The sequence below is a fragment of the Gossypium hirsutum genome, chromosome D11 (assembly GCF_007990345.1).
Source record: "Gossypium hirsutum isolate 1008001.06 chromosome D11, Gossypium_hirsutum_v2.1, whole genome shotgun sequence".
Classification (NCBI taxonomy): Eukaryota; Viridiplantae; Streptophyta; class Magnoliopsida; order Malvales; family Malvaceae; genus Gossypium; species Gossypium hirsutum.
This window is the reverse complement of record NC_053447.1, coordinates 52,801,213-52,812,295: the sequence shown is the minus strand read 5'-3', so window position 1 is coordinate 52,812,295 and position 11,083 is coordinate 52,801,213. Positions and strand designations below refer to the sequence as shown.

The 11,083-nt window shown below is 30.8% G+C and overlaps 1 long non-coding RNA gene across 1 annotated transcript; it reads right to left on the bottom strand.

The window, feature by feature from the left end:
* Window positions 1–4,210: 4,210 nt before the first annotated feature.
* LOC121223105 (uncharacterized) lies at window positions 4,211–6,133 on the bottom strand. The gene is made up of 4 exons (XR_005920495.1): window positions 5,617–6,133; window positions 5,465–5,537; window positions 5,326–5,369; window positions 4,211–4,361 (listed from the first exon to the last, which is right to left on the bottom strand). It is a non-coding gene; the product is annotated as an uncharacterized lncRNA (long non-coding RNA).
* Between the last annotated feature and the right edge of the window lie 4,950 nt (window positions 6,134–11,083).

The window sequence follows — 11,083 nt, the reverse complement described above, 5'->3', positions numbered from 1 at the left end:
ATATAAACGAAAAGTGAAAAAAAAACAAAGTACCTGAATCGCCCCATAGCATCGACGTTAGTGGCCCTTCGCCGTCGTCGGATCCTGGCTCAAAAGAGGGCTAGGGCTTTTTTCTTTTCTTTTTTCTTTCGGCGTCTAGGGTTGAAAGGGCTTGGCCTTTGAACGCGCCGTAAAATGCGGGCTAAAATGCCCTTTTGAGCATTTCCGACCACCACCCACGGTGGAGATAAGGCGGCGCAAGGGCGGAACCCTAGGCCGAATTTGGATGGCTATGGGGGAGGCAGAGAGTGTTTGCCTGTTTTTTTTTATTTTTGAAGCTGATTAGAATGAAATTTAGGTTTTTTTTTAGTTTTTATAGCATTTAAAACGGCGCCGTATTTGGACTTTGAGTTCAGAGGCCAAAACGACGTCGTTTTGGTCTCTGACCCTCGCGCGACCCGACCCGATTGGCCAGGATCCGCGTGTTTTAGCCTTGAGGGTTTATTTTCGTAGGCAGTCCCTATGTCTTTCAAGCGCACTTCAATCCAGTCCTGTTATTTCCTTTTAAATTTAACCTCCTATTTTATCTTTGTTCCATTTTAGTCCCCATCGAAGTTGAGCGTTTTGATGGCCTGGGGTATTTTCCTTTTTGGTCCTTCTCCTTTCGCGCGCATCACAGTTTGGTCCTTCCTCTTTATTTTATTTTTGATTTTATCCCAAATCTTTGTTCTAGAATTCAAATTGGTCTTTTTGTTGTTATTTTGTTATTTTAGTAACAAATATAATTATTATACTTGTTTTTTTTTCATTATTATATTATATTAATGTTGTTTACTAATATTGTATTATTATTATTATTATTACCAAATATTTATGTATACTTTTTAATCCCAAGTTTTATTATATATATACATATCTTTTATAATATATACATACACATATTTTACAATCCGTACATGTCCATACACATATATTTCGTTTATATTTTATAACTTCAAATATATATATATATATATGCTTGCATTTTATGGTATATACATACGCACATATTTCTAATTTTTATAAACATGTATGTATATATACTTACATATATTTCATAATTCTTATATATATCTATATACATATATACATATTTTAATTTACGTACACATATATATATATGCATACTTACATATATTTTTATATTGCATAATTTTTTTAAAATATATATATACATATTTTTTATTTTCATGAATACATACACATACTTACATATTTTTTATATTTTCATATAATTTATATATATACCTATATATTTTTAGATATATACATACTCATGTTTTTAACGCTTTATAATTCATATATGTACATAGATATGCATATTCGTTTTCATATATATATGTCTATACATTCACACATTTTATAATTTATAACTTAAATATATTGATATACATACATAAATATTTTATCTTTTATTATTTGTTATTGTCGTTCTATTTGACATTTATTTCTTCATTTATTTATGTGTTCGTCATTTTTTTCGGAAATGCTTTAGTTCCCTTTTTATTCACTTATTATTTCATATATACTTGATTTGTTTTTTTATGTATTTTTTTTATTGTTGCTCATGTTAGTTATGCTTGTATTATCATGTTCATTGTCATTTTGTTAGACATATTAATATTGTGTTTATTCCTACCATTTTATGTTAAATTAATTTGATTTAATGTAAATCATGGCTTTAAAATAAGTAAAATTTCGTGTTTAGAATCGAGAGGATTGAGCCCTAACGTATTGGGTTCCAATTTTCTTTGTTGAATCTAAATAATCGAGAATATTCTTTAATCAAAAACATAAATAAAAAGCTCATTATCGGGAATTCAATACGTTGTGTCCTAACGCATTGGATATAACACGTTTTCTCGAGATGAGGATTTTTCTAAAAAATAATAAAGGTAGTATTTTGCATTTGGAAATTCGAGAAAGTGTGCTTTAATGTGCTGGGTTTCGATTTCTCGTTTAGCCAAATAGCCAAATACCCTCTTAAAGTTTCAAAGTATGGATTTTGGAAACCATAAGGTGATCTTGGTTTCGAGAGTTTAAAGTATCGTATCCTAATGTGCTAGATGTGATATTTTTTCGGAACAAGAGAATCTCAAATTCCAACCCATATTGTTCGAAAGTTTTTAGGATTGTATTTTTAAAATTCTTCAAAGTTTTCAATTTTCAACACATTAAGACATTAACTAATCAACTAGGTACCAATTTTTGGGCGTTACGAGGGTGTTAATCCTTCCTCGTATGTAACCGACTCCCAAACTTATTTTTTTGAATTTCGTGGACCAAAATCGTTGTTTTAATAAAATCAAATCATTTATTAAAAACAACCACTTTTTGAGGTGATCCAATCACACCTCATTAACAAGGATTGGTGGCGACTCCCATTTTCGTTTTCGTTTTTAAAATTCAAGTCGATCCCGTTTTATAAAAAAAATAGTGTCAACACTTTTAATTTAGTAATATCGGTCGGGCAATGCCAAATAGCTGCAAATCGCAAAAGAATCAAAGATACAAATATATATATTATCAAAATTTTATTTTTATTAATTTATTTGAGGCTTAAAGGTGAAGAAGAGCGTGCATGTGATGCAAGGTCATACATCCAAATCATCCCTTAAAAGAACTCCTTATCACTTGGGCTGGATTTTTCACTAAAATTTAGGCCTACTACTTTCCCAACTCAGAATTCCCTGTCTATGTAGGCCACCTTTACTAAAGCTTATCTCTATTTCCATGGCTACCTGACAAGACCTGATGCATCCAACTTATCCTCAAATGACACCTTACCTGCTTACAAACACGTCTAAATACTACAAGCTACCCACATGTCCATCTAACTGCTTCACTTCATGTTCTTAAAGCATATGTCTAGTTCTGTTTTTGGTTATATTGGGAGAAAAAATGCTATTCACTCTATGGGTAGGATAACTTAGAATGTCATGGCTTTGGACCCCCTTTTTTTTTGGTAGAGATTAGATACCCCTCCCAAACTCCTTTTTACCCCATTTAAAAAAAATGCACAACAAAATAGTTAAATATAAAAACCATTCCAATTTGTGTACTTTTCTATTTTTGGAATATATTCTTTACATTTTTATATTTAAAAATTCAATTCTTCTACCTTTTAAATTTAAAAATTCTAGTCTAGCTGTTAATCTCTTAATTCTTTTTTTACTAAATTTGTTAGTGTGACATTCTAAAATTAAAAAAAATACTCATTCGATAATCTTGTCACAAAAATAGTATTGTAATGATATTAAATTTAACAAAAAAATTTAATGATGTTAATAATTCTTTAAATTTACATCAATATTTTAATTTAAAATCAAATATTTAGATTAACTAATGGTATTATAAACATCAAGCCATCAAGGTACCAAATTATGGATAAAATTAAATTATAATGATCAAATATTAAATTTAAGCATAGTATAAGGATTGAAATTGAAATTTAACCATTTTTGTATAATTAAAAAGTAAAGGAACTACAATTGAAACTGAACCGTTATTATTAGTGATATTAAAAAAAACAAGGCCATGTGTAGTATAGATTGAGGTCATGGTTACATTAAAATCTATTCATGATGATTTTGTAACACCAAAACAATAACACGTAGAATAATTATTTAGTTCTAGTTTTAAGATACATTTTTATTTAAAGAGTAATTATTGGGCATACAAACAGTGTAATTATATATCTTAATTAGTTTGTATATCCATACGATGTATAGGTTAATAATGTTTGTTAATGTTGTTATTTTAAGTTGTTTGTTTGTTTAATATAAAAATTGTAATGGAAGTGTTAGACTGTAGTGGTTATTATGACTTGGCACTATAAAAATTATGTAATGTAACACCCCAAACCCAGCCTAGACGTTATGGCCAAATCTAACGGTGTCGCATGGTAGTGTTTTTCGAAAAGTGAGTTGTCATCAAAAACCTTTTTTCTTTATCACTCCTTTATACTATCTTATGCTTAATTCCAAGATGTGACAATCAATTTCAAACGCGATACATATTCAACAGTTATTCTCTTTCAAAACGTTATTAATTTTCAAAACGTCACGTATTGCGAAAGCTTTTTAAAACAGTTTGCATATTTGTGCGTATTTTGTTAAAACATTTGTTTCGTTTTGAAAACTCGATTATCCTTACTATTAGCAGTTGTAAATCAAACAATAGAAACCCCAAATTAAAAGTAAAAATCCAAAGAGGCCATAATTACAATAAAATACCCCCAAAATAGAATCAAAATTTTAATTAAGTACTAAGTCAAATTAAATAGGTTGTGTGACCACCGCTGAGTCCTTCGTCGCACAGATCCGCCTATGTTTGGGGATTACCTTTACAGATTAAATAGAAGGGGTGAGTTTACATAAACTCAGTGTGTAATCCCCATGCAAACAAACAGACAATAACAGATAATCTCAGTTTGGGGCCTAAGCCTTTTTCAATATCAGTATCAGTATCAGTTTAGGCTTAAGCCCATTTCAGTATCAATAAGCATTAGGGCCTTAGCCCATCACAGTACAGTAACAGTGACAGTTATGCAATTATCAAATCCTACCCAACCAGCCTCTACACTCCATCTCCGTCCAACCCTACACTCCATATGGGGATATAATCAACCCACCCAACCCTACACTCCAAATAGCACCGAATACGACACTAAACAATAGTTGCAGCTGAGCTGCCAGTAAGTTAGGCTTGAAGCCTTTCAATACACTTCCTCCAATCAATATCAATCCCCAACCCAATGCAATGCATCATATAGTTATGTCACGGTATCATGTATAATCAGTACAGTGTATATAGCATGCTCAACATACAGACATACATATCTATCTCACATAGGCATATGACAATCTTTCAGTCATTTCAGTTAATTAGGGGTCTAGGTAACCTTATCGTCCCCACAGTAGGTTCACAGTCAACTTGGGTGACCTGTGCAACCTTTGCAGTCAAACAAAGAAAATGGGCCCATAGGCCCATGTTGCATGCCCATGTAGGCCCATACACTCATGTGGCCCACACGGCCCAAAATGACCTTGGCCATATGGATCACACTGCCTAGCCCAATATTCCCACATGCTTGTGTAGTTCACCCGTGTGGGGCTCACGCACATGTGTGGCCCACATGGCATAATTCATCCCGGCCCATGAATCGCACATGGCCAGCCTCATTGATCACATGCCCATGTTCAATCACACGACCTACCACACGAGCGGTCCCACGCTCTGTGGCATCGTCAGTCTTATTTTTTAACTTTTTCGCCGACTAGCATTTTCAGCGATGTGATTACACACCTGGTTTCTATTCGCTGAGAAGGAAAATCCTGAGCCTTTGAAACCTACATTTGACCATACAGCCATCAATTAATCACTTGTATTCTTACTCAAACCAAAACACACGGGTTGGTCAAGCGTTAACTAACAACTACGTTACCTTCAAACGAGTAAAGAATGAGGTTTTACCCACTTAACGCCAACTAATGATCTTCCACCCCTTGAATCAGCTCCTAAGCACCAACCAAAAACAGGTAAGCATTGATCCAACAAGCTCAAAAAAAAAACTAACTCCATACTATTTACCCTTACCAACAATCACGATAAGAAACCGACTACAAGGAGTACGAACTTAACAGAAAATAAAGGATGTTCACCAGAGAACAGAGGTAGGAGCACAGTTGGCCGCACGAGGAAGAAAAGAATCAGCAAGACAAGGAGAAAGTGAAGGGTGAAACGAGGAAGAAGATTCGGCCAAGGGAGGAGTAAAGTGGCGATCGTTTGCTCACCGCCCAATATGAATAGATGAAAGACAAATAAATGGTTAACAAAGAAGGATGAAAAGAAACGCTCAAAACTTAGCAAGAATCAATGGAATCCCGACAGCAACAAAGGGAAGGATAAGAGGAAACATAATCAGTAGAGAAAAGAGAAAAAGAACCACTATAGAAAATGATTCAAAGAACTAAGAATGACCGATAGGGAGTTGAGAGAAAACAAAAAAAAACTGAATTTACAAAAAGAGAGAAAAAAAAAGAGAGAGAACACTTAGGAAAAATTTTGGGGAAGGGATTTTTCTTTCAACAACTTGGGAAATTTTGGGGAGAGGGTGCCGAAATTTTGAAAAAAAAGAAAACCCATTCAGCACAACCTCTCACCACATCCCTTAATCCTCTCCTTCAAAGTCTCCAACCACCCCCATCCAAACCCCCTTAACAACCGAAATCCCCCTCACTAGCCTCCTAAAAATCGGCCACACATCCCCACACTCCTCAAACACTCAAATTTCGGTCAAACTACAACACCTCCATGGCCAAGCAATAAAAATTAAATCCCTTGTTCATGCGAAGCCTCAAACTCCTGACCTTCAACACACTAGTCCACCACTTTGCCACCAAACAATAAGCACATTTTTGACATGTTTTTACAAATAATTAATTAAAAGCCTACTGATTAAAGATAGGGCTTTATTCATTTAAAACAAAATTTTTTGCCCAAGTCAAGGCTTGAGCCCAAGGCTTCTAAAACACTCCTAGAACACATAACCACTGAAGCAAACATATATTTGTGTCACAAACATGCAAAAATAAATATAAGGAAATTTTTGGGGCATTACATGTAAACAAAAACATAAAGAACATCAAGGTTCGTTTACGAAGTTTGGTTTCCCTACGTATGTGGAGTCTAGAGCAGTGAATAATTTCACTATTTTTAATCCATAAATACAAGTGATTCACTCTATCACTTATAGAGATATCAAATTTGTACCTAAAGATTAAAACACTCACCTCCAAATTCTCTTTTAAGAATTAGAGTAGTAAATATGCAACAATATTTACAATATTTTGCATTGTCTCACAAAAATAATTCCTCAATGAATAGATTAAAGTGCTCTCAATAAGCTCTCTTACAAAACCTAGACAAGCCTCAAAGCATATATCAATTTTGGCTTGCTAACAAAGAATCTAGGTGAATACAAAATAAGTACTCCATGAAAATAGTTATTACAATATAAACATTAAAAGTATAATCAATGGAAGATATGATCTCTCCAAATCAGCAACACAATCTTGACCGAATTTTCACATTCCAAGGACTTAAATGATTCACACAAATCCAATCTAATCTTTAAAAGCTAATGATTGATTTTCGTAAATAGAGTATAGTATCTTCAATATAACAACAAATAAACTCCAAATATTTTCTTCATCAAATTGTCAAACCAATTAAGGTAAGTAATAAATTGTCTTAGTGGCAACTTACAGTGGGCGCTGCCAAGTACCAATCGACTCCATTATTCATATCTTGCCTTAATAAATGTAATTATTTTTAAAACAAAATAAAAAAATATATGTAAATTTAATCTTAACATAAAAAATCAATAAAAACATATTAGTAGTATATAAAATATATGTATTATTATAAAGTTTGAAAATATTATATTAGAATGGTTATAATATATAGAGATGTCAATCGTTAAAGAAGTATGGATTTGAAATATTATATTAAAGAGGTTATAGTAAATAGATATGTCAATATTTTATTATAAATTTTTATACTAAGCACAAAAAATTATTTATGAAAAACAATTACAATTAACAATAAGAAAAAGAATTTTATTATAAAAATAATAACAATAAGATTAATTTATAAAAGAATCTTATAAGTTATAATATACGATTATATAACTTATCTTTAAAGTAAATTATCTATTATATAATTTTAAAAAGCAAGAGTGAAAAACAAATTGCCCAAAGAAAAATGATTTAAATGTAAACATATATATAAATGTGAAAACAACTATGCATATTATTTCTTAAAGCTAATTAATGAATAAAAACGTAAATGTATATAAATTACAATGTTGTCTACACTAGATTGGATCGGTTGAGGTATCAATTTAGAAAAAGTCACTAGATTAGTTAATTTAAAAATCGGTATGGATCTTTAAATGGAACAAAAAATATTAGTTGAATCGAATAATTAAACTAATTTTTTATTTAATTAAATTGAATAAACTGACTAAATTAATTGAATTAAATAAATTACCAAACCAATAATCTAATTGATTTGATGATGGATACGATATCAAAAATTTTGACTAATTAATGTAAACCTAATAATGGAAGATACGAAATTTTGGAGGTTTACAAAAATCCCGAGGTGTATGAGCCAAAAGCCAAGCTTTCAAGGTGTAACGTCAAATGTGACAACTCGATTCATAAAAAGTATATTTGAAATAGTCAAATTAAATTTATAACCGTAATAAAATTTTAAATTTAAATTTTATTATACATATGTAGTTTTTTAATACAAAAATAAAAAAATTAATGATTTTTATTTGATAAATTGTATTGGAATTTTTTTGATTTTATAAGGTAGATAAAGAAAAATCGTTATGTATCTTATTTATTTAATTTTTTAAATACTAATTAAAGATGGGCGATAATTTCTTAACATTTGTGAAATTAAATAACTTAATAATTATCTTATTAGTGAATATTAATTCATTATATAAGCCACTTTAAGTTGAGATTTTGAAACTCTTTTACTTTATTTTTTGGGCTAAAAGATCAAAAGGCTTTTAGTAAAAAAAATTTAAAAAAAAACACTAAAAATTTAAACAGATGGAATTCATTTGTATTAATTGGGGTTAAAATTAAATTAATTTAAAAAATTAACAGAAGTCATTATCAACTTGATCGTTAATTTTTGTTGATATGATAAATGATAAGTCTAAAATATGGGTTAAATTAGTCAAATATACTAAAAAAATTATTGGTAAAATAGGTCGCTCTTTTTTAAATTTAGAGAAATATGTCGTTTTTTTTAAAGAGTGTGTAAAAGTGCATTAAGCTGGACAAGCGTTCATGCTGACACATTAGGGAAAGCATACTAAATTAGGGGTGAGCATTCGATCGAATCGAATTGAATCGAATCGAAAATTTTTTAGTTAATCAAGTTTTCGAATCTCATTTTATCATCTAACTTTATTTGAAGTTTTCTCAAATCAAGTTGAGTGAGATGGAATTCGAATCGAATCAAATCGAATATATTTGTTCGAGTTAAATTTTAAAAAATAATTTTGGGTCATTGTAACCACTGTCACCCATCGTAATAAAATTTGTCCACTTAATCAATTTTTTTATTAACTTTCATCACCTCATAATTTATTTATTAATTTTTATATACTGGTTAGCTTCTTTGCTTGCTTAGTTGTTTCAATTATCTTCAGATTTTTGTCACATGTATTTTGAAATTAAAAAATATATTAAATGTAAAAATATGATTTTTTAATAAAAGTTATTTTAAAAATAAAATGTGAAATTGATACCAATATAAAATTTTAACACAAATATTTTATGGCATAATTAATAATTCAATTTTAATATAAATATTCAATAATATAAATAATATAAAATGTGAAATTTAATTTAATAATATAAATAGTAGATATAAATAAAATTATTACTATTTATGTTTAGTGATTTTTTTTGGATAATTTTGATTTTTTATTTGAGAGTAAAGGGTGAGAAGTAGAGGTGCTCATGGGCCGGGCCGGGCCCATAAAAAAATTTCGGCCCGCGCCCGGCCCGGCCCGAAATATGAGCCTAAGATTTTGCCCAGGCCCGGCCTGGGAAAAAATCATAAGCCCGTGCCCGGCCCGGCCCGGCCCATTTTTATTTTAAAAATTTTAAAAAATTAAAAAAAAAAGTATTTTAAAAATATTTTAAAATTAAAAAAATTAAAAAAAGTATTTTAAAAATATTTTAAAATTAAAAAAATTAAAAAAGTATGTAAAAAATATTTTAAAATTTAAAAAATAAATATATTTATTATACCCGGGCCCGGGCCAAAAAAGTGGTGCCCGAGGCCCGGCCCGTTTTCTAAACGGGCCTCATTTTTTTGCCTAAGCCCATATTTCGGGCCTATATTTTTATCCAAACCCTCCCATATTTCGGGCGGGCCGTCGGGCTGGGCCGGGCCACCCGACCCATGAGCACCTCTAGTGAGAAATAAAAGTTTTGGAGGAAAATAAAAAGTTTTGGGGAATAAAAGTTTGAGAGAAAATAAATAGGGGGAGTAAAATTTTGGAGGGAAAATATTAAAAAAAATTGGAGGGGGGAGGGTTTGGGGTAGATGAGAGGTGGGATGAGAAGGGAATAAAAGTTTTAGGGAAAAAGTGGGAGGGAGTAAAAATTTTGGGAAAAAATAAAAGGTTTTGAGGGTTTTGGGAGTAAAATTTTGAGAAAAAGTAAATGGGAGAGTAAAATTTTGGTGGGAAATGAATTTTGGGTAGATTGAGGGGTTGGGAGGGGAGAGGAGTAAAAGTTTTGGGGGGAAAGTGGGAAGGAGTAAAAATTTTGAGGGAAAAGTAAAAAGGTTTGGGAGTTTGGGGTAAAAATGTAAAATATTATAGTTTGATATTCGAATTATTCGAATTATTCGAGTTATTCGAATTCGAAAACTCAACTCGATTCGAACTCGAAATTTGAAAAAAATTCGAGTTGATTCGAATAAATTGATTAACTCGAATAACTCGATTCGTTTAACTCGAAATTCAAATTTTTTTTCTCCAAAAATGAATTATTTCCCTAAATTTTTTTTTAAAAAATCGACCTATGTTACCAATTTTTTCGACATATTCAACTAATTTAATCTAAAATATGGCAAATGATAATCTATTCCGTTATTAAAAAAATTAAAATCCACAAAAATTCAAAAAAAGAAATACTCCTCCATCTCAATAAACTTATCACATATTATTTAATGATTAAATGACTTTTTATTATTATTTTAAATTCATTGTTGATAAGGTCTCTTTTTAAAAAAATGATAGTAAAAAGGGTTTTACTTCATATAGATATATATGTATGTATGAAGATATTTAATTAATAAGGATGAAAGGGAGTGGTAGCATGCATGGCCAAACAGTTGGAGCATGAGAGAAGGGACAAAGGAAGCCGAGCTGGTTGAACTCCATTATACAGTTGGCTACAAATGGCGGGACCCCAACAAACTCTTCAATTGAATATACTTCTAAACCCCTTTCTCTGCC